The sequence below is a fragment of the Delphinapterus leucas genome, chromosome 8 (genome assembly GCF_059928025.1).
Source record: "Delphinapterus leucas isolate spDelLeu-1000000601 "Yukka" chromosome 8, BTC_Dleu_Yukka2, whole genome shotgun sequence".
NCBI lineage: Eukaryota > Metazoa > Chordata > Mammalia > Artiodactyla > Monodontidae > Delphinapterus > Delphinapterus leucas.
In genome coordinates this window covers 27,431,632-27,456,027 of record NC_143136.1, presented here as the reverse complement: position 1 = coordinate 27,456,027, position 24,396 = coordinate 27,431,632, and the positions used below count along the sequence as shown (strand labels likewise).

Here is a 24,396-nt window from a genome sequence, read left to right as displayed (position 1 = left end):
TAATACAGGTCCTGGACCAGTCAGTGTTTGTCACTTTTGAATCAAAACCTTGTCTGCTCATATCCATATACACATTTTTCTTTGAAGGGTCACAGAGAAGAACTGAGGCACCTGCTTTATGTCTTTCCAAGTTTACCTTTCCTTCTGGGTCTTGAAGAAGAATTAATAGCTCTCAGTTTAACTCTTAGGGCTCCTTACTAGTAGAGCAACATCTTCCTTGAGAACAGGATGAGGTCTGTTTTACCAGATGTGAAAATCGCACAGTCCCTGGTGGAGACACATAGTGATGTGTAGATTTAGACATCTATTGTAAGAGAGCAGGACTTAAAAATGAGGCTCAGCTCTGCCCCTTGCATTTAATACACTCATGTATTGAGGGCGAGTACACCTGAATGGCTTATAAGGTACAAAACAAAGCTAGTGCCTTCTAGTAATTGTATTTATTTCAGTAAGAAATACTTTGTATTGTTCTAGTGGAATTTCTAAGCAGAACTACTAATCCAGAATGACTTTTAGGATCCTGAATGTCAAAATAAGTTTAGTACTCTAGACAGAAAATATAATTAGTTGTTAAAAAATTCCCTTCCATCCTGTGCTGTAGAGAATCAGTGCAGACTGAGCTAGAGGCCCAGTGCTTTAAAGCTTACTGGATGTAATTAACAATTTACCAGGACAAATATATTCTCTTGGGAGAGAATACAATTGCCTACTATTTATTAGCTGAAGACAATTTAAACAATTTAAAATATTATTTTTTCTTTTTAAAAGCTTCACTGGAGTGAAGCTAAAAAGTAAGAAAAAATCTGCAACAGTTAGCATTTTCACTTCTCTATTCGAAACACTCAGAAAAGGACCTAGCTCAGTGTATGACTATAGGGAACCATCATGAAATTTATCTCATAGTCTCAGTTACCCAATATAAGAATAAAGCCATGAGTTGAATTTAGTATTGACCTACATGATGTAATTGATATACATGGATCAGAGATTAAATTATTAATTTCCTAACATCTTTTTTTTACAGAAAGAAACCAGAACATATTATCAACCCTTTGAGAACACAATATAACAAACTTTACCATTTTACTACTTCTTTGAATAGGTAAGACCCTATCCTCTCTACAATAAAAGAGTTAACCCACAATTGTGGAAACTAAACCTTTGTTAACCGCATTTTTTAAAAAATCTTTATTAAATAAGTATCAATTCATTTTGATAAGGGAAAAATATACATGCATTCTACAGCTAATAGACTTAGGATTATTAAAATAGCATTTCATAATGCTTTGAATGATTTCATAGTAAATGAATGAAAAAATCTTTCTCTGAAATAGAATTGAACTAAGCCTGTCTCTCCTGCTATGGTTAACAATACCAATAGTGTCTTCTCAACACTTACTATGTGCCATTTGTGATCCTACATGACTTACTTCACATGAACTAAACCATTTATTCTGTATAACAACCCTGTGAGTAGATATAAGGTTGCTCCTTTTATAGATTAGGGGCATGAGGCAGAGAGAGAGGAGGTAGGTAGGTATAGGTATAGAAGTTCACCCAAGGTTGTATACTGGGATCTGGGATCAAGGCACTGGAAAGAATGTCAGCCCAGCTGTTATTGTGAGGCTAGTTGTGGTAGAAATGCCTAGTCATCAGATTCTTGTTTGTGTTGAGTTGGTTCTCTCTGATTAAGGAAGAAAAAAAGACAATGCACTTACCCAAAGAGATGGCAGGGAACCGTTTATTTTAGGTTTGTACTTGTTACTTTACAGTTGTTGCATGAGTAAATAAAGGAGTGTGTACACTTTAGCTCAGTTTACAAGCAGAAAGAATATTTTCTTTCATGTTACATCTTTGAACTCAAAATTCCTCTGATAAAAGCAGAATAATATTTCAGAAAGAGTACAGATGAATGATTTCTTATTCTAGGAAATAAAGGCTGCATTTTCATGTAATCTCTTGTTACTGGAAGTACTGAATATCCAGTCTTAAATCCGCCGTAGCAGTATGCACTTTTCTCTTTTCATTATTTCTTTATTATTTTATTTTTAATCAAGAAAGCTTACAAAATTTCCAAAGTGAAATATGGGAAATATTATAAGAAATACCTGAGTATCAGCCACATGAATTTGAAAAAATGCTAACATTCAGCTTTGTTGAAATCTTTTCTAAAGAAATAAACCTTTCCCTTCTTCCTAAAATGTGTTGTAATCCTGAAGATGATATAACCTTCCTATGTTTAATCATGTCCTAAATTTAATGACATATATATGAAACAATGTCCTGTATGATCATTTACATTTTGAAAGTTTGTATAAATGGCATCATACTGCAGATATTCTTTTGCACCTTGCTTTCACCCAACATTATATTTAGAAATTCATCCATATTGATACGTAAAGATCTGGTTGACTCACTCTGTGGTAAAGTTGACTCGTTGTAATGTTTCAATCATCTGGTGCTCAGTATTATTAACTATTATTTCTAAACAACTTTCAGCATTTTGAAGGTTTAATGCTAAAATGGTTTAAGTATGGTTTTCAAAGCATCTCCCAGATTTCTATATAAGAGATCCAAATATCTTAATATGTGATATCATGCCAATTCTGTTTGTTTCATTTTTTCCTATTAGAAAAGATTTTTTGTTGTTGTTTTGTTTTTTTGGCTGTAAGGATATTGCTAACTAATGGTACTCATATTTTTTACTGCTTTTGCCATAACACAATATTGAAATTTGTTTTATTTCCCCATAGGTGAAATACTGACTATTCCCAAAAACAATGTAAATACTACCCTTGAAATTTGAAAGATACATAAAAGAAAAACACTTTTGTTTGGCCCATGTTATCTGTTCATATGCCCTTCAAAAATCATGAGAGAAACTTTATAAAAGGATTTTTTTCTAATTTTCTCTATCACTACATTTAATGTTACAATTCATTTAAGGTAAAAGAAATATCAATATATAATAATATTTATAGACATAGAATATTTCATAAATTTTATTTTCTGAAGGGAGTAAATTACTACTCTGACGGCGTTGGGAGAGAAAGAAGAGATTAACTAACCCTTACTGAGCAAATATGAGTACCTGTAAGATTTGATGCAAGCCTTGCAGGTCACAAGTGCAATGCAATTTTGCAGATGGGAAATCAAGGCCAACATATATTGGGTAACTTACTACCATCATACAGTGATTGCAGAGCCCAGATTCAAATTCGTCTCTCTCAGACTTCAAAGCTATACTCCTACCAGAAAAAGAATGGGGAAAACTTAACCTGTTTGATACCTAAATTGCAGTTTCATTTATTCCACCAATATTATTAGGATTCATTTATGGGAGTTGAGGGGACTGGTGTTAGAAAAGTAAGGAAGGCACAGTATCTACCCAGAGAGAGAAAACAAGCTATTCAACATCATTCTCAATGGTGAAAAACTGAAACCATTTCCACTAAGATCAGGAACAAGACAAGGTTGCCCACTCTCACCACTTTTTTTTTTTTTTTTTTTTTTCAGTATGCGGGCCTCTCACTGCTGTGGCTTCTCCCATTGTGGAGCACAGGCTCCGGACACGCAGGCTCAGCAGCCATGGCTCACGGGCCCAGCTGCCATGGCTCACAGGCCCAGCCGCTCCGCAACATGTGGGACCTTCCCAGACCGGGACACGAACCCATGTCCCCTGCATTGGCAGGCAGACTCTCAACCACTGTGCCACCAGGGAAGCCCTCACCACTATTATTCAACATAGTTTTGGAATTTTTAGCCACAGCAATCAGAGAAGAAAAAGAAATAAAAGGAATCCAAATCAGAAAAGAAGAAGTAAAACTGTCACTGTTTGCAGATGACATGATACTATACATAGAGAATCCTAAAGATGCTACCAGAAAACTACTAGAGCTAATCAATGAATTTGGTAAAGTAGCAGAATACAAAATTAATGCACAGAAATCTCTTGCATGCCTATATACTAATGATGAAAAATCTGAAAGAGAAATTAAAGAAGCACTCCCATTTACCATTGCAACAAAAAGAATAAAATACTTAGGAATAAACCTACCTAAGGAGAAAAAAGACCTGTATGCAGAAAACTATAAGACACTGATGAAAGAAATTAAAGATGACACAAAGTGATGGAGAGACATACCATGTTCTTGGATTGGAAGAATCAACATTTTGAAAATGACTATACTACCCAAAGCAATCTACAGATTCAGTGCAATCCCTATCAAACTACCACTGGCATTTTTCACAGAACTAGAACAAAAAATTTCACAATTTGTATGGAAACACAAAAGACCCTGAATAGCCCAAGCAATCTTGAGAAAGAAAAACGGAGCTGGAGGAATCAGGCTCCCTGACTTCAGACTATACTACAAAGCTACAGTAACCAAGACAGTATGCTACTGGCACAAAAACAGAAATATAGATCAATGGAACAAGATAGAAAGCCCAGAGATAAACCCACGAACATATGGTCACCTTATCTTTGATAAAGGAGGCAAGAATATACAATGGGGAAAAGATAGCATCTTCAGTAAGTGGTTCTGGGAAAACTGGACAGCTACATTTAAAAGAATGAAATTAGAACACTCCCTAACACCATACACAAAAGTAAACTCAAAATAGAGTAAAGACCTAAATGTAAGGCCAGACCCTATAAAACTCTTAGAGGAAATCATAGGCAGAACACTCTATGATGTAAATCACAGCAAGATCCTTTTTGACCCACCTCCTAGAGAAATGGAAACAAAAATAAACAAATGGGACTTAAGAAACTTAAAAGCTTTTGCACAGCAAAGGAAACCATAAACAAGACGAAAAGACAACCCTCAGAATGGGAGAAATTATTTGCAAATGAAGCAACTGATAAAGGATTAATCTCCAAAATATACAAGCAGCTCATGCAGCTCAATATCAAAAACAAACAAACAATCCAATCCAAAAATGGGCAGAAGACCTAAATAGACATTTCTCCAAAGAAGATATACAGAGTGCCAACAAACACATGAAAGGATGCTCAACATCACTAATCATTAGAGAAATGCAAATCAAAACTATAATGAGGGGCTTCCCTGGTGGCACAGTGGTTGAGAGGTCCGCCTGCCGATGCAGGGGACACGGGTTCGTGCCCTGGTCTGGGAAGATCCCACATGCCGCGAAGCGGCTAGGCCCATGAGCCGTGGCCACTGAGCCTGCGCGTCTGGAGCCTGTGCTCCGCAACGAGAGAGGCCACAACAGTGAGAAGCCTGCGTACCCCCAAAACAAACAAACAAACCAAAAAAACTATAATGGGGTATCACCTTACACCAGTCGGAATGGCCATCATCAAAAAGTCTAGAAACAATAAATGCTGAAGAGGGTGTGGAGAAAAGGGAACCTCTTGCACTCTTGGTGGGAGTGTAAATTGATACAGCCACTATGGAGAACAGTATGGAGGTTCCTCAAAAAACTAAAAATAGAGCTACCATACTACCCAGCAGTCCCACTACTGGGCATATACCCTGAGAAGACCATAATTCAAAAAGGGTCATGTACCACAATGTTCATTGCAGCTCTATTTACAATAGTCAGGACATGGAAGCAACCTACATGTCCATCAACAGATGAATGGATAAAGAAGCTGTGGCACATATACACAATGGAATATTACTCAGCCATAAAAAGAAATGAAACTGAGTTATTTGTAGTGAGGTGGATGGACCTCGAGACTGTCAAACAGAGTGAAGTAAGTCAGAAAGAGAAAAACAGATACCATACGCTGACACATATATATGGAATCTAAAAAAAAATGCTTCTGAAGAACCTAGTGGCAGGACAGGAAAAAGACGCAGACATAGAGAATGGACTTGAGGACACGGGGAGGGGGAAGGGTGAGCTGGTACGAAGTGAGAGGGTGGCATGGACTTATATATACACTACAAAATGTAAAATAGATAGCTAGTGGGAAGCAGCCGCATAGCACAGGGAGATCAGCTTGGTGCTTTGTGTCCAACTAGAAGGGTGGGATAGGGAGGGTGGGAGGGAGACGCAAGAGGGAGGAGATATGGGGGTATATGTATACATATAGCTGATCCACTTTGTTATACAGCAGAAACTAACACACCATGGTAAAGCAATTATACTCCAATAAAGATGTTAAAAAAAGAAAACAAACTATTGAGAATGGCAAAGATTCCTTCTGTCGACTTAAAAAGTGCACAACATGAGAGTTGTAAGTTAAGTTTTATTTAGGGCAAAATGAGGACTGCAGCCGGGGAGACAGCATTTCAGATAGCTCTGAGGAACCGGTCCAAGTAGGCAGGGGGGAAGGTCAGTATATATGTGATTTTGGTGAAGGGGGAATACATGCAATCAAGCACATATTTTTTACAGAAGGTTTCTGCTAGTCTTGTGCAGGTTATTACTAGTCATGGGAAGCAGAAGTCACCACGAAGAATTTTCCTGCTTTTCTAGATCTGAGAATATATAAGAATTGGGCTCATAAAATCAGCTCCTGAGAATATCTAACTATCTGAAGACCTGTTCTGCCTGTTTACGCCACCGCCCCCCCCCCCCCGCCCTGGAGCACAGAGTGCCTCATTTCTGCTGTCCACCCTGAACTCCTTTCAGGGGGTGTTGAAAATCAGCAGCTGCAGTACCTGATCTAATCCTTGTAGAGGTAGATGACAAGTGCCAATGGCAAGTGCCAATTTGTAGTTGACACTTCAGTGATATCATAAGTGTGACTATTAGATATCTCTATTTTGCTATGCTAACATTGAATGGGATAATAGTGAAAATGCTTTGTAAATGACAAAATGTTTATAATCATGTGCTAATATTACTAATTCTGTAAAATTTAGAATTGAATTTTTCAAACCTAATACATGTAGTTCTTAGTATAAAGGTTGTTATATCTCTCTAACATTTAAGTCTGACCACTTCATAGAATATCAGCATCTTTTTGACACAAAAGTCTCATGTAGACATTTAAAGCGTAGTAAACGACCCTGACGATTGCTTTATTTCTGGCCTCCACTACCTATTAGAGGCATGTTATTTAACCTTCTTAAGCCTCATTTCAGATAATAACAGTAACAAGCTCATCTCTGTCCAGAACCTAATCATTTCTCATTGTCTTTACCTGTATCATTGGAATCTACTCTCTCTCATTTTAGCGAATGCAGTAGCCTCCTGTGCTCAATATTGCTTTTGTATAATGTATTGTTCACATAATCTGATCTTTTATAAATCAGTTGATATGACTCTTTTGTTCAGAATCCACCAATGACTGCTCTTAATAGTCAGAAGAAAACCCACACTCCTGCTGTGGCCAGGAAGGTGCTATATAAGCTGACATCTTCTACCTCCCTGATGTCATCTCAACATCCTCTCTTTCCCCACTGAGGGCAGAGACTATGTGATGTTCTGAGCTGTGTCTAGAGTGGTATCTCTATCTTGGTGGACCCTCACTTTTTGAAGGCCTAGAGAGGTTACTTTGGAATACACATGCTATCTTTCACGCACACCAGTGATGGTTGTTGCCCTTTTCATGATTCTTTCAGTTTGTCTTAATAGAGTCCCTCGCTTCTGGAATGCTGAAGAGCTTTCCTGCATCTTTTTGACACATGATTTTATAGCATTATGACCAAATTTTATTCTACTGATATGTAATCTTGAATCATAATTTATAGCACCAGAAACACAGAGAAAAATTAGCTGAGTGGAAATGAGAAAACCATTTTGAAAGCAGAACATATTTATTTTCCTATTCCACACCGTCTTTTGTCTACATAATACTAAGACTTGCCACAACCTGACATTGCTTAGATTTTGCTTTATCTTCAGAATAGATTTACATCTTTTCATCGTACATCGATGGGTGAAGTTTATCCTTTAAGACAATATTCTGTAAAATAGGCTGATGTTTTTGTTTCATTTTTACAGTATTCCTTAGGAGCAGCACTTGATGAACGTTTACACTGTTGAGAACATTTGGCAAGAGAAAGACAAACAGTAGGACCACAATACCCCAAGAGTTAAGGGAAAGAGAAAGAAACCCTGGTATTTTCACCATCCTTTCCGAAAATAAGTACCTTGACTTGTGCTGATTACTGCCTCATCAGCTTTCAGCTCTGGTCTGTGGCACTCCGTGTGAATAATTTTAAAGGCAGATTAAACATTCTAAAAATAAAATTCTATTGGTAAATTAGGATATCAGATGTTCCCTTTATGAAAGCCTTTTCTAATCTGCACTATCAGCTGGCAGTCATACCCAGACCCCAAACTGTTCTGGCTCTAACTGAGCAAGGACCTATTCTGGGGTGAGGTTTTGAAGAGGGATGTCTCTTGGTTAACTCAAGACAGAAAGAGGGAGCATTGCCCACATACTCTGGCAGGAGTTAAAATAACAATAACAGTCCTCCTACTTAACAGGCTGAGTCATAAGCACATTCTACTGAGCTCTCTGCAATTCCCAGCAGATTGTTTGGGCTGCAATTCTGTAGGCAGAGGTGGGCACCACCTGCTGCAAAAGGCTCTAGTTCTCGTTCATGAGGGTGCTGTTATTAAGTCTTGCTTTTAACAGTTTGGCCAGATGGAGATAGGAAAAGACAAAAATTGGGTGCTGTTGAGCACTTTTTCTAATGCTTAGAATAAGTAATAGTTATTATGCATTTAGTTCTTTTATTTGGCCATGACTACAAGTCACTTAATAAGGGAGGCTTACTGTGGGAGGTCTTAAAAGCCAAATCTTGTTGGATGTTTGCCTTTAGAAATTTCTGTAGACCTGTTGCAGTAGCCTTTTCTCAGTCAATTTGGGGAAGGAGTCAAAGTCAATAAGTCTACTTTTTGCTTAAGCAGAAGAGGGAAAATTATTTTATGGTCACTGAGGTACTTCATAATGCAAGTGCGGGACTCTCTTAACCCTCAGTATGGGCCTCCAGTACATTTACCTGAAGCTTTCAATGGCCTTTGAGGAGCTTCCCTCTTCCTGGCTCTTGTATAACCTGACTCTCCATCATGTGACTTTTTCATGTAGATAATATCGCTTCTTTTCCCTATTTAAAACTTTTCTATAATATAAAGGTCCAAACTCACTAAAGACCCTTCAAACTAGGGCTCTAAGTAGCCACTTCTGGACAATCTCCAATCCCTGTCTCTTACTCAGTTGCCTTTCCTTCATTCTAACCACAGCAGACTACTTGTTGTTTCTTCAACTTAATTATTTCTTTGTACTCCATGTTTTTCTCACATTACTTATTGCCTTTGTTATTTCTGCGACTCCTGCCTAAATACTCTTTTTCCTCTTGTCCTTACAAAAGCTTATGTCTTTTCAATTCAAATGTCATTCCTTCTATGAAGCTTTCTTCTCCAGCCTGAAAAGTAGTATTAATTGTACCTTTTGAGGGAGGAGGCACTTTCATAGCCCTTTAAGTGTATCTAGACTACAGAAAAATCATCTTGCTGTGTAATTATTTTCATCTGTCTTTCTCCCCAGCTCTGTGAAGTCCTCAAAGGCAAAAGTTTTGTCTTCATCATATTTGTGCCTCCAGAAACGTGTTATTCGATGTGAAACAAATTAATATTGAACAAATTGTTAATAGCTAATAACAACAATAAATAATGAGTAAATAATGATTGAAAGAGTGAGTAGGTGGTATATAAATGAGGGGTTAAAGAGGTGAAAAACAAATGAGCTCTAGCCCAAGGTAGCAGATTTACAAAATAGGTTTTATGATGGTAGTTGTTTTTTAATTGTCATTTCTCTTGTGTGTGTGATTGTTTGTTTGTTGTGGACAAGAAAAAAGAGTATGTTTATAGTCAGAAGGAAGGAGGAAGCTGACACTGTGATTCCAAAAGGGAATATTTAAGGAAACAAAGCTTTGGAGGAGGTGGGAAAAGATCTGCTAAAGAACAAGTGGAGATATTAATATTAACAAAAGCAAGGGCCACCTGTTCTAAGATAAAGTGAAGACAATAAGGGAGGATGAAGAAGGACTGTGGAGACAGGAAATAGACCAGGTGTAAAGTCTTCTATCATCTCAGGAAAGGCAGTGCTTTCACTTTGTCCTTGGCAAACATAAAACTGTCCTAAGATTCTCTGAAAAGGATTGCAAATTCTGTCTCCACCTTGGCCTCAAGGCAGGCATTTGAATAGGACCAACCTGAAGCCTGGGCTCTTTGCACCATCCATACCAGGAAAAGTGAGGGGCATGAAGAAGGTAATTTAGGAAGAGCAGCAGGAAATGCTCTTGCCTCAAGTTGATTCTCTCCCTTCTCCCACTCCAACACCCATGGACTGTCCTAGTTCTGTCGGGATTTGCTGTGTAGGCAACAAATGGAGGATAGTTACTGAAATTTCTTTCATTTAACCCTGTTGCTTCTATTAGTCTCATTCTTTTTTTTTTCTAATCTCATAATATAGCTCTTCAAACTTTTCTGCAACTATATTAGTTAGGATTGGCTAGTTGCTAAAACAAGTAGATTCAGAAGTGTGTTATCACTTTATTTCTTGCTCATTTAACAGTCCTAGCTTAGTGTTTGGGTTGGGAAGCTGTCTTCCCTCTTCATAGTCAACTAGGTATCCAGACTCCTTTTATTTGTGACTTTGTTATTGTCTCCATCCAGCTGGTAGAAGGGCAAAGACCAAGGAGGAGCACATGGAAATGTGTATAAGTGAGACCTAGCAGTGAACATATGACGTCTTCTCACATTCCATTAGAGCTGGGTCATGTGACCACATCTAACTGCAAGGGTGATGTAATCCTGCTGTGTGCTGAGGAAAAAGAAGACAAAGATTTTGATAAACTGCTAGCAGTCTCTGTTATACCAAAAGAAAATCTGTCTATGGAATTAATATATTTGAACATATGGATCAAATAGTTCAAGCCCTGACAAGAATAGATGCCATTCATACCATAGAGATAAAAACTATGAATCATAATCTCAGTATCATGTTAAAATAGTAAATATATGAGATACTTCAGTTTATCAAAGCTAATTCATACAGTAGTACACAAATAAGATATTTTTTAAAACGCTCCTTATAGAAATAAATGTTGTATCCAAAAGGATAATGGCTCAAAAAGCATAGTGCCTGGTACTGCTCTTGGTTTTCTTCAATAACTGCTTGCTAAAATAATCAAATTATTAATTGATAAATGTAGAAAGCATCATCGTAGAACAAAATAAATATTTGTACTCTGATGAGTTTCTAAAATGCATTATAAAAAGACTTGAGTTGGGATGGTAAAATAAAAACTCATTTTGAACTGAAAAAAGAGGTGTCCTTTTAAAGAAAAATAAGTAAAGGTAAAATATTGAGGAAAAAACCCACAGTTTTTACTTTTGCAAAAATTTTTAAAGAATTTTGATTTTTGGATGAATTCACAAATAATATAGGCCCCATATTATATTTTTTATTTGTTTTATCAGTACCATTTATTTGGAGAGTAGTAAATATTGCTGTTTATATGGAGGGTAGCTGTGCATATAATTTTATGTGACCAGAATATTGTGTTACAGTGTTGTTTAAAAGCCATTCAATCAGGTAAACATTCTGCAAAATCAACTTACCTGCTAATAATTCTGTCACAAAGCTTCAGGTTCCTGTGACTGTGGAACGCTTGGGTTTTTGTGAGCATATTGCATTGCAGTAAGTGTATGATCACTGTTTTTTCCTTGAAGATTAAAACTCCTTTTCCCTTTAAGAATGGGTAGCAATTTAAGCAAGTTCTCATGGCATCAGAGAGCATTTTAAAATGAAGGAACCCTAATAAAAATGGCCCTTCCTGCAAGTATATAAGGAAAAATGGTTTAGTGCGTCAGCCTGTATAAGAAGAATGAGAAGTGATAAGCAAAACTCCAACTTGGCTGAACCTGGAGGCTGATTCCTTCTGAGTGTCTCTGTCAGATCTTTCTTCCTGAGCACTATAATGATTTACTTAAACATGCTAATTTCTTGTGATTAATTTTTCTTACTCTTTTTTTTCCTCACCCACCCGCTGCACTTTTTTTAATGAATGTCAAGGACTCCTGTTGTACCATGTGCTCAGTAATTACTACAGAAGGCAGTTTGATTCCGAGACAGTTGTAGTCTCTGTAAGAGAAATTTAGAATTCACTAAAGCAAATACTTTAGTGAGGGGGTGCCAAAGCTTGAGTCATTTAAAACCATTGTGAACAGCGCCCTAGGAAAGATCCGGTAGTAATCAATCTTGAATAAAGAGCAAAGGACCAAAACAATCAAAAAGACTTTTTTCCAAGACAGACTGTTGTGGTACTAGAAAGTTCTTGCTACTGGGAAGCAGTGTGTAAGCCTCTTTGTTTCAGGCTTGTGTATTCCTTTTTGGCGTATGTTTACAACTAGAGCAGGTCTTGCTTTTGAAACCTAAGAATTCTAAAGGAAACTTTGTTTTAAAAGGAAGAGGAATTGAAAAATAGAGTAATTTAAGATAATATAACGTAACATACATGCACACTTAACTATAATATATAGACATATATCTACGGATCGTTTAAATATACACTACAAAAGTGTTATTTGAATGGAGCACGAGGGCAGGGAAGTTCTTCAATGAAGCTCTGTAGGGAAGTAACATACTGATGTATAATTTTTATATAATTTTCTCATTTCAGACCTGAGTAACTATATTATGTAATTTAGATCCCATTTGTTTGTTTTTGCTTTTATTTTCTTTACTTTAGGAGACGGATCCAAAACAATATTGCTGCAATTTATGTCAGAGTGTTCTGCCTGTTTTCCTCTAGGAGTTTTATAGTTCTGGTCTTACATTTTGGTCCTTAATCCACTTTGGGTTTATTTTTGTATCTGGTGTTAGAGAATGTTCTAATTTCATTTTTTTACATGTAGCTGTCCAGTTTTCCCAGCACCACTTATTGAAGAGACTGTCTTTTCTCCATTGTGTATTCTTGCGTCCTTTGTCATGGATTGATTGACTGTAAGTGTGTGGGTTTATTTCTGGCTTCTCTATTCTGTTCCACTGATCTGTGTCTGTTTTTGTGCCAGTATTATATTGTTTTGATTACTGTAGCTTTGTAGTATAGTCTGAAGTCAGGGAGTGTGAGTCCTCCAGCTCTGTTCTTCTTTCTCAAGATTATTTTGGCTATTTCATATATGAAATACAAGATGTAATAATTTAATATAAATTAATATTTAATCATATGAAATTTAATATTTTAATTAGGTGTTTGGTAACTATATGATTACCTCATTAAAATGTAACTTTCATGAGGATGGGAATTTTGCATGACCTGTGGGGCACTGAGTGACCTACCTGTGTTTCAAAATAAATATCTTATATCCTTCCCCCATCTCCAATCCCACCAGCACTACTTTAATTCAAATTCTTATATGCACTCTCATTGATTATCACATTATTGACCATCTATCTACTTTTCCTGTTTCTGATCATAACCTTCTGTAACCCTTCCTATGGCTCATTTTCTCATTCATCATTGGCTTAAAGTTTCTCAGTGATGTACCATTAATAATGTTTAAATTTATCCTACACAGGCTGACAAGATGCTTCATCATCTGGACACTTGCTTCTCTGCAGCACATCCACTCTCCTATTTCTGGCATTCTGAAACATCCTTGATATTTTCTAGCATGTTGCCAGTTCTCTTCTACCCCCATGTCTTGGTGTTGCTGATCTTGTAATTAGAATTACACCCTTATCCACCATGAATGCCCTTCAAGACTGAAAGCACATTTTGCCATTATGAAGCCTCCCACAAATTTTTTGATTTCATAGGAACTTCCATAGAATCCCTGTATACCTCTATTAAAACACTTATCATATCATCACTTAACTGTATGATGTCATGTTGATTTCTCTCAGTAGCTTCTTAAGACCAAAAGCTGAGTCTTGCTAGTACTTACCTATCCTGAGCATCTAGAAACATGCCTGTGACATAATAGGTGTTTAATAAATATTGTTAAATTTCACCAAAAGAGAACATTTTCTAACCTCATATGTGTCTCTTCTACTGCTTATGATTAAGGCACTTGTGTCACTTTTTTTTCTTTTAGTTAAGAATGAGTGAGGCAGTCTCTTTCTTATTTACAAATTATTTCTGAAAAGACTTATTTTTTCCTAAGAAATTTTGGTTTCCTTTACATTTGAGGTCTGTGGTTCCTCAAAGGAGATATATCTGTGCATCTTAATTTGCATTATCCTGACCTTACCAAGAAAATATTTATGTTTAACTGAAATGTCTGTTTCCCTTGGCCTCTACAATTAAAATGCCAGACATGGAATATAGTTTTAGTTTTAAGAGCTAAACTATTCATTCTAATTTTTTTAAAGATAAAACAGAGAGAAAAAGGTAACAAAGATAAAATTAAATCTTGCTGCTTAGAAATTCTCAACCAAAATGCCTACTGGAAATATGGATCTCATGTGAAGCTAAATGACAATTGTTTATGGCCATTTTCTTGGAGTAATGCAGTTACCTTATTTCACTGAATTTCTTGATCCCATCCTGAGTTCTCATTTTTTACATAGCTTAACGCTGACTTTCTAACCTAAATTAGTATTTCCTCGCCTTGGTTTACCTCTTAGTTTAGTTAAAGTAAAAGATTTTAAAAAAATAAAAGAAGCAAATTCTTTTGGTCCCATACTTCAGTGGGTGAGGGTAGTGCTTTTTCCATCTATTTCTGTCCGACACTTTTCAATAGTCTCATCTAGTGTCAAGAGAACTGCCAAGTGGAAATGAGTGGTCTATTAGTACTTGGTTTGACCAAATGGAGACCCATAAGCCATGCTCTGAAAGTCCTATCACCCATGTCCTCTGATCTGATGCCACAGTCTGATATTTCTCTTTTATAATAGTACATCACTTTCTTTATAGGCTTCCAGAAATAATAAAAAAAAATTCCTCATTGTAATGATCAATGTCTAAGGGTTTTGAGAAACCTAAGTAGAACTTTTGTGAACTTTCCTTCGTTTTGAAAAAAACCCTATTGTATTGAAACAATAGGTTCTAAGCATTAAAAAAGAAGACAATGTAGAAATAATCCATATGCTTGCTTCTTGCTGAAAAGCCAATTCTTAATCTATGGATTTACTTGTGGTACCCAAGTTCTTCAGCATGGAATTGAAAAGAATTTCAAAAAACGTTTTAGAGATTAACGGTGGCAGAGACAGAAAGATTCTCCAGATTTGCCTATTTATTGCTTCTATAAGAACACCAAGGTGAATTCTTGGATGTATAGATTAGAAATCTAAAAATCAGAGTGCCAACCAAAAGCTCAGACACAACCTACCTGAATGAAGCAGGTTTACTGCTGTTCCTCTTGCCTCAGGTCATCTGCAATCCCAGGCAGACGAGGCACAGTCCACAGCAGCCCTTTTTCTCTTTCCTTTTCAGAGATATTATCACCAGCAACACCTCTAACCTGCCCAGAGGTTTATCATCAGCCTTATCTGTTCCCTTTTCTCCCCTTCTACTGCCATTAAAAAAGCATAAAGTTCCTATCCTTTAACAATGCAATGGTTATAATGAAGTGTTAAAAACGTATTGGGTTTAATGAAAAAAAGTAAGCACCACCCAAAGAATATATTTTAAAAATTAACGTGCTTCCTCAAAATTCTTGTGACTTTCATAGAAATGTGTTTCATTTAAAAATTAATTTAGCATTTTTTACATTCCAAACCATGTTTTTATTTGCTCTTGGCCAGGTCCCATTTGCCTTAATTGCCTAAGATGGGTCTGTTTTTATATCAAAATGTTTTTATCTGTGAGCTCACCATATAATTTTGCCACATCAATGCCTATACATGCATTAAGACTTCTACATGTAAGATTGGAATATTTGTCTTTGTAGAAAAATTAATTATTGTGAATATTTCTTTACTTGAATATTTTTTTCAGCTCAGTTTTTAATCATCTCATAAACATAGTCTAATTACGTATATTTCAGGCCTGGAGGATTTAGCAAATTTATGTCACATCATATCACTCCAGAAGGTTAGCAGAATACAAGTCGCAAGCCATAAAAGTTGAACTGATTTCTAGAATTCACTCCAGGGTACATAAAGATATGTCAGCTCAAAGAAATATCTCAAACAGTATATGAGGACTGACTGACCCACTTGGATCAGACATGAGTTGTGAGGGAATTCCAAATGATAAGGATTCTGTGAGGTGTTTTTTTTTTTTTTTTTCGGCCCAACTCAGCTGATGGAGTGAACAAGGCTACTTTCAGCTTAACTCAGAATTCTCCTGAGTCACAATTACAGCCGGCAGACACACTGTGCAACATGGCACACAGCCTGACCCAAATCCGAAAAGAAAGAAAATAGAAAAAAGTTGATCTGCTTTACATGACTCATACTTTACCTTTCCCTAGAAGAAAATTAGTATTTATTATAATTAACTAGATTCTGGACTCTCCCTGGATGCAGTAGTTTAGTATATTTAAAAATGGATGTTATACAAATATTTTGCATCTATCCATTTTTCTTTCTAAATATATATGACTTAGAAGGTCTATATTCATGTAGCACCTGTGATGGCCTCTATCTTTGCATTAACTGTGTTATCTTGTAGCATATATATTTCAAACACATCTGACCTCTTCAGTATAGTGTGAGCTGTTTGTGGCCAGAATCCATAATTTAATCATCATTGTATTCCTAGCACCTAATAGCTTGGTATGAAACTGGTATTTAATAAATGTTTATTGAATAAGATTCTAGAAAGCACAATAAATAAATCGATAATTGATGACAATCTGAAAGTTAAATGCAGGCTCAATACGTACTTTGTTAAAGCAATTTATAAATAGTGCCTCTTCAGGAAAAGTCCAGTTCTTCAGTCTGTTCAGGCTCTCTTTTTCTCAGCATTCTCCATTTTCTTGCTTCAGTGTCTCATCAGATGAATCCAGATCTGACCGGGCTCATGTGTCTCTGTAACCCACTATCACATTTCAAATAACAACAAAATAAATAAAATTTTAAAAGTGGTGTCTAAAAGAACCTCATGAGACTCACACTGAACAAAAACAAACCAAAAAAAAAAAAAAAAGAATCCCATCTTACAGTGTTCATCAAAAATCAAGCAAAATATTCCCTAACACCATGTAGTTTAATGAAGACCACTCTTCAGAACATGGTATGTGACTGAACTTAAGAAATCTGAACTTGAGTTACAAACTGACCTCAAGAAAATAATAAAGTAAATGCCTGTCAAAATAGTATAAAACATGATACTTCTCACAGCAAACAGATTGGTAGTAAGGTTTGTAAATAGGTAGTTGATAAGATAGGTAGATAGATGGATAGGTAAAATAGAGAAACTTTAATTTATAAGCAGTCTGGTAAAAGAAGACAGGTTTTATTTTAATTAAGTTTTCGACCATGGAATCTAGCCTCTCATTTCAATCCTGATCTCATCACCAAGTCCAGGTCTATATGCTCCTTTTCTAAAGTAGCTTTCTTTAAGGGTTGCTTCCATATTTAATCATGCATCCTTTCAATTCACTTTTAATACCATTGCTGGATCAATCATTCTAAAAAATAAACTTGATTATGTCACATCTTTTGTGGTGCCCTCTGGCCTTCAGGAGAGTCTAAGTATGGCTTACTATACCCCTTTATGATTCTACCCTTGGCTGCCTGTCAGCCTCCTTTCCCCATGTCCCACTTCACTTCTGGACCACAGCGAGCAATCCTGTGCTCTACACGTTCCTCATTCATTCGCGTAGTAAACATGTGTTGTTGAGCTTACTCTGTGCGACACACTGTACCGGGTGCAGGTGATGCAGATATGAAACCCTCTCCCTCCAAGAGCTCACAGCTTCTTGAGGAAGACGGACAGAATAGGGAGGAACATCTAACATAGAGTGAAAACTGGAGTTAGGGATGCCAAAATCGTGCTCATTATGGTATCTTCCTGGAAGGTGTTGCCTAGCCCAAGTCAAAAATAGCACAGGATGTGGTCACCGAGACTCTTTCTTCCTAGAAAGCTTCCCCTCCTTTCTTTGGCTAACTCCTACTTGTCCTTTAAATTCAACTCGATGTTACCTCCTCCGGAAAGTATTGACTTCCCAGTGTGATAAGAACTGCCTGTGTGCCTCCACAATTTCCTGTCCTTATCTGCGTCACAGCATGGACCACATGACTTTTTGTTGTCGGTTTGTCTGTGAGCTCCTTCAGCATAAGTGCTATATATTTTTTCTTGTATCCCCAGTGCATTCCCTATGATACATAGAGCCTTTCCATTAATGTTTGGGAGACATTTCTCAAACAGTTAATTGGTTAATGAATTAAGATTTGTAACCTCAGTTGGAAGGCATTTTAGAAGTCATACAGGCCAACATCCCCTTGATTCTATAACGTTCATGACAGGATGGGCATTCAACTTGTGCTTGAACACATCCACTGACAAGGAGTGCATTAATTTCAAAGAAGTGCAGAAAACAAACGGGGCAACTGATTATCCTAGAAGTCCATATACACTTACTATATTTAGAACAAGATTTTAATCTGAACATGTTCAGAGGCAGAGCTTCAGTCGCATGGCTTGTGTTTGTGAAAGAGGAATTGTTCATCAAAAGATAAAGGGACTGAGCAGGTCAGATAAAGTGGCAGAAAAGAGCACAAGTGGCATATTGTTTATAACTTCCCAGGACTTCATCCTTTCTCGTCTTAAATAGCTGAAAGAAGATCCTATTCATGGAAAACCATAAAGTATTTAGTTTTTAAATAAATCCTTCACTTCCAACTCTCCCTCCTTTTTTTTTTCTTTTCATAACTCCTATTTTCTTCTCCAACTTTTTACGTTTTGTTTTTTTTGTTTGTTTGTCTTTAATTCTAGCATCTTATTTTGTGAGGTATAGCACAGCCTCCAAGTTTACCTGGGTCATGACCCTGGTCCCACCTCCTGTAAAGAAATCTCTGAAGCATCTTGTCCTCAAGCACTGATTGCTGTTTTTACGTTGTAGCCCCTTTAACACCCAACCAGTTCCCTATAATGTGGTTCTCAGGTGTCTGAAACTAAAGGATCTTCATTTGATGGTGGTGCCAGTAAATACTTAGGACATACTTTTTTTTTTTTGGAAAACCTGTAATTCTATAGAATAGGCCTTAGCTTTGTACCCAAAGGAGATTTATTTTTACAGTGCTTTATTATGTGACACTGGACAAAGTCTGACAAATCTGGAATCAGATTTCAAACTGGAAAAAATTTAAAACAAAATTATTAATTGTCAAAATCCAAATTAAAATTTCCCTCCTATGCTTTTTATCCTTTTTATTTATGCTTAAAGAAAATTGTATTAAAATTATTATGATTGAATTTTTCTTTATATGGTAAAAGAAAAGTATTGATGTAAGGGTCAAAATTTATCCCTTCAAGAGTTCCCTTGCTTATGAAACACACTCGGGTTTTGTTCATGTCTAAGTTTGTACACCTAGTAAATGGGAGAACCAGTATTCAACCCTAATTTTCTTGTTAGAAATCTATTACTTATTACACTATATCTCCAGGTCCTTAGTGAAATATCATCAGTAGAGGCTAAAGCTTTAGAGCATTTAAATATTATTTATTTCTGGTATGTATACTGTATTTATTAGTTCTTTTATATAATATGAAAAAGGGCCAGAAATAATATACAACTGTGAAGTACAGGTTGTATGCCATGGCCACATAAAGCTCCTTACCCAGTTTAATATGATAGACTGTTATCAGTGGAATGGGTGTATGAAGTTAGTGTCATCTGGACTGGATTCTCCTAGTTCCTACCCCATTCCAACCAACTCCTTGGCGAAAGAGCAAGCAATGGAATGGATATTAGTAGATTTGGCTTCTCATTCCAGATCTCCCTGGAAGTGTCTAACTTTGTCAAATAATTTACTCTCTCTGGCCTCAGTTTTTCAATATGTGGCAGACCATACATTGAATCCTATTGCTAAAAATGTTCAAATAAAAGCCACAAAATAACAAATAATAGGTAACATTTGTTGAGCACTTGCAACTTGCCTGGAATTATGCTTTATTTGTATTACCTTATCTAATTCTATCAATAACATAGCATTGGCTTGTTGTATACTCTGTGTCCATTATCATCAGAAATAATGATGCACTCAACAACTCTCTTGATGTGAATTGTTTATTAGTCATGGTGTGTGGTGAAGAATGAATCATCCTTATCGGTATTTTACAATCAGCCTGAAAAGAGCAGAAAAGACATGAAACAAATACCTGGATTTTCAAATTTTCATGTCATCAAGAACTTTTCCTCAGTTTTGTGTAGAGACAAAGAGAAAATACATAGGGTTGTAATTTGTTAGTCAACAGCTATTTAAGCTTAGAACTCCTCAGCATTTGTTAGGAAAGATACAGATTCTGCATAAATTTCTTATATTGTTAGGGACCCAAACAAAAGTTTCTGTTTTGTAGTACTGATATGGATGGTTAGTAGTATAAAGCATAATTGAGCCTACATGGAAAAGGGAAACAATATTCATATGCTTAATTGTATTATATGACTTGTTGTTGTATTCTTTTGTTCATCCTTGGATATGTATCAGTACAAAATTAGAATCCCAGTGTTTTTTTTGAACTGGCACATTACATGATGACAGGGCAGAGCATATCACAGAAAACATTCTAGAATTGCTAATGCCAAGTGCATTATAAAAATGGAGACATGCTTATCTAGCACACAGTGTATTTTTCCTTTAGATTTTCCAAGCTTTCATTGTTTCTCCTTTTGCCAATTTTTGAGAGTATTTAACGTTGCCTGGTAATAACTATAATCAGTGACTCTTTCTGTGTTTTGTGATCTTTCTAATGTTGTAATCCAAAGAAAAACAGTGAGGTTTGTGGTTTTGTGGGAATCCCAAGAGAAAAAAGTTCTTGACTAAATGACATTTTCGGCACACATCTCAACTATCTAGATATTAAATCCTTCAGTTACTCCTTTGAGGGCTTTGCTAGTTCAGAATATCACATATTCACACCATGCCTATTACCCCACATCCATCTCCAAAGTGATCTAACAGATAAAGAAGATTATAACTGGATTTGAGGTATTTTAGGCAAAGTGTATTTTTGTCCTAAACCGTTAACAAGTGCCAAGAAGTATCTGAAATAAATATTCTAAAGACAGCTTGAATATGTTGTTAAACTGACCAAGGACTAGTCACTGTTTTCACAGTGTGCAGTAGGTTTTTTACCACAGAAAATGGGTAACTTTAAACATTCTTCTGAGACATTTCTGCTTCCCTCAAGTAGGATTAGACACAACAAAGAACTGGCGTGTTCCCAGGAAGCTGACTGAAAGCAGTGATTGGACTCCATCCCATCATCATAAATGTCCTGGACTAAGGCAATGAAAGATCCAGCTTCTATTTTTGAGAATGACTGCCTGACCTATCAAGATAATTGCCTTAACCCCTTACTCCAGTTATTCTACAGGGATATTTCATGTGTGCATTTCTATCACTCCCCATTCTTTCCTGAGGTCCTGTGCAGCAGGCTTGCCTGAAAGCACCAATCTTCAAACTTCAGTGTTTCAGAGTTATCTGTTAAACCTGTTAAAATACCAATTTCCAAGCCCTATACCCAGAAATTCTCATTTATTGGTTGGATGTTGGAGGTGATTGGCTAAAGACACTTTAAGTTACATTGGAATAGATGATCCCCAAAGAGCGTTTTAGTTTCATGTTTTAAAGCCTTTTTCTGAGAGGGATGAAACTGTTTATCTTAAAGATATTTCTAAACCTGTATGTTGCATGGTCACTACTATGTATGCTAGGTCTAGAAGTTTGTTCTACTAAGCATTATTTTTCATACACTCTCAGTGGAGTTAGAACTTGAGCCGCTTCTTCTACCATGCCTGAAAATTAGGTTTCAAAACCATTCTTCTCTCACTGATTGAGCTAATGTTGGCCAAATATCTATAGCTGACAGAATCTTTTTCCCTGTGTTTATCTGGATGTATTAATTAATTCAATATTCAACAAATGTTTGAAGCCCAGCTTATGACTAAATGGCCCTTTGGTAGGTTTGAATATTACTGTCATGGTTTGCTTGTGTGCATCTTACTTTTACATAACCCTTTTCATACTTTGAAGGAAAAATATGAAAAGCTCCAACCAAGTAGGCAGAAAATTAGAGAATGGTTTCTTTTTTAGTAAAAATGTATCTCTGATTTGCATTCTTAGTCCTGGATTTGCCCTGAGAAATGAAATTCATTGGTAGCTCAGACAGCAGAGCTGTCAGGGACATTTTCTTCTGAGTGTTTCTGTTTAGTTCTTATTTCTTCTCTTTATAGTGGAGGAAATGTGACAGATGTACCTTATTTTATTTTATTTCTTTGTATCTGAAAGCCCTTGGGACATATATGCTCAGGAACTACTGTTTGGTTCACTTAAATAAATACATTCACCACTTGCTTTAAAGAACAAAAAATACAGGAACTATCAAAGCATGTCAAATTCGTTTTAATGTACAATATGCAGGCAGTTCAATGATAGATCAAGGTCCAGATGAAAATGCTTCTCTTTTTAAACTAGCCTTTAAACACATTAAGTTTTAATGTACACATGTGGTTTTGTAACCTTTAGGGAGAACCAGCAAAACTGTATTATTTGGCCACCTTCAAAATAATAAATACTTTGTCATTCTAAAGTTATCATTCACTTATTAGCAACATTTGCTTGGATGTTAATTAAAAGAGTGTTCTAGGGGAAATGAATAAAGGAGAGATACTTTTTAAAAAAGCCATGTAATGTTATTTTTTTCTAAGAAATTATATTTTCATTAGAATTTAACTTATAACCTGTCTGAAAGATCTAGAATATTAAGTGAAGTTTTATAAAACATGTTGTATGAAAAAGGTCGATGTCTGTTTTGTATTTTATTCACTTTATATACATGAAGGTTAATATCAGAGCTATTGTGTGCTAAATAATATTATGTAATTTGCTCAAAAAATGGTACCCTATAATAAAATGTCAGAAGGCAACAGATACAGTTATTATTTATTTATAATATATATCCTGCCTGACTTGAGGAAAGATTTGATAAGTTTTAAAATTAAATTATATATAAATTATATTTATATATAATTTATTTCTATAAACAGACACAGTACCGAATACTTAGAATGAGGTAAATACTGCAGTTAAGCATTAAAGGAGTTCCTGGTGATTAAGGGGAAATGTGGGAACAGATATATTACCTGACTAAGAAATATCAGAAATAAGCAAAATACATTATCTCATCTTATTTCTAAATTCTAATATAAATTAACTTATTGGATGTATCCTTAAGCAAGGAACAATCATATCACAAAAGACTGTTTTCAAGAGTGATTTTACAGATTTGGAGGCAGACTTTTAGGTTGCTTGTGGGCAAATCCAAATTTTTTCTTACACACACAAAAATATGAATTTATTTAAGTATCTGGACAGGCACTCAAGTAAAGTCTCAGAGTTTTGAAACATAGAACATTATAGTCTTAGGCCTGGACAATTTTTAAAGCAGATGCATTTAAATACAAGTGATTCTCAATATAGTAGAAATCTAATTATGGATGTTGTAGTCAATATTCTAGAAATCTAAGTAATAGCAGGACTGACTGACAGACCTATCCATAAGCTACAAAATGGGTCTCCGAGAACCTGCATTAATTATCATATAAGATAAACACTTTCTATTAAGTAATTGAAAATTAGAATATGTCTATCCCAAACCATGAATTGAGTTTTGCCATCACAGCCTTGTTTTATGTTGAGCTGGATATTTCCTTTTTTCTTTCTGTTCTTTCTTTTGCTCTTTGTTGTTGTTCCTTCCAGTCTTTTATTTGCTTTTTGTCTCTCTCTCAGTATTTCTTAATTAGAATTATCTAAGGGCCTTGGCTAATTGTTAGGCTACTGATCCATAGAAATAAAAACCTTCTAATCAACATGCAGGAAGGTACTTATTTTTTACTCTGCAACGTTAAACATATATGCATTAAATCTACCTAAAAGCAAAACTGATGAATTTTACATATATTAAATAGACAAGAAATTAGTTTTTATACCGTTTCAACGTAGAAATTACTCTGTAGAAAGACTGTTTTCATTCAGGTCATAGCAGTTTTATTATCATGATATAAGAGGATACAGGTTGAATCTTCAGCAAGTTAGAAATCTGATCAATGCCACATCATAATGTCTGGCTCATGTCATTGTAATCAAAGGATAATGACAGGTTGCCAAACACTAAAGAATCTTACATTTTTTCATAATTATCCATCAGTGATATGAATCAGAGTGTAGCCGTGATTAGTAGGTTCAACAGCTGGTGTGAAAAAAAACCTGCATGCTCTTACCAAGGAGCACTAGATTGAGAGAGCCAGGTCTAAGGCTTATTAAGGGAAAAACTGGAAGAACTG

At 35.9% G+C, this 24,396-nt stretch overlaps 1 protein-coding gene across 2 annotated transcripts in view; it reads left to right on the top strand.

Moving 5' to 3' along the window:
- The window catches only part of MAP2 (microtubule associated protein 2), a 146,082-nt gene that overhangs the window by 40,269 nt on the left and 81,417 nt on the right, over positions 1–24,396 (top strand). For both annotated transcript variants that reach the window (XM_089916434.1, XM_089916433.1), the window contains exon 2: positions 1,025–1,102. The gene's annotated coding sequence lies outside the window, so the exon portion shown is untranslated. The remainder of the gene's footprint in view (positions 1–1,024; positions 1,103–24,396) is intronic.